Genomic DNA, 285 nt, shown 5'->3' with positions numbered 1-285 from the left:
TCTGCCACCTCTCGCTGTTGGCAAAACTAATTTACCTTCGCAAGTTGGCATTGACTATGATACCACGAAAAATTGCTGGTGTTTGTAACTGTAGCGACTTCTTTAAGAGCGTGCACAGTCTAACTGAGAGAAGAACGTCACCACTGAAGAATTGTTGGAGTGTGCGGCTGGTTGGTGTCAATTGCCTTGCTTCACCAATCAATCTAAATCTTATGTCTTTTAAATACGACAATCCCGGGATCATATCGTCTCAATGACCAAGAACAAATCTAGGCGTCAGATTCA

Source organism: Plasmopara halstedii (assembly GCF_900000015.1).
Source record: "Plasmopara halstedii genome assembly, contig: Scaffold_194, whole genome shotgun sequence".
Lineage (NCBI taxonomy): Eukaryota > Oomycota > Peronosporomycetes > Peronosporales > Peronosporaceae > Plasmopara > Plasmopara halstedii.
This window is presented reverse-complemented; position numbering follows the sequence as displayed.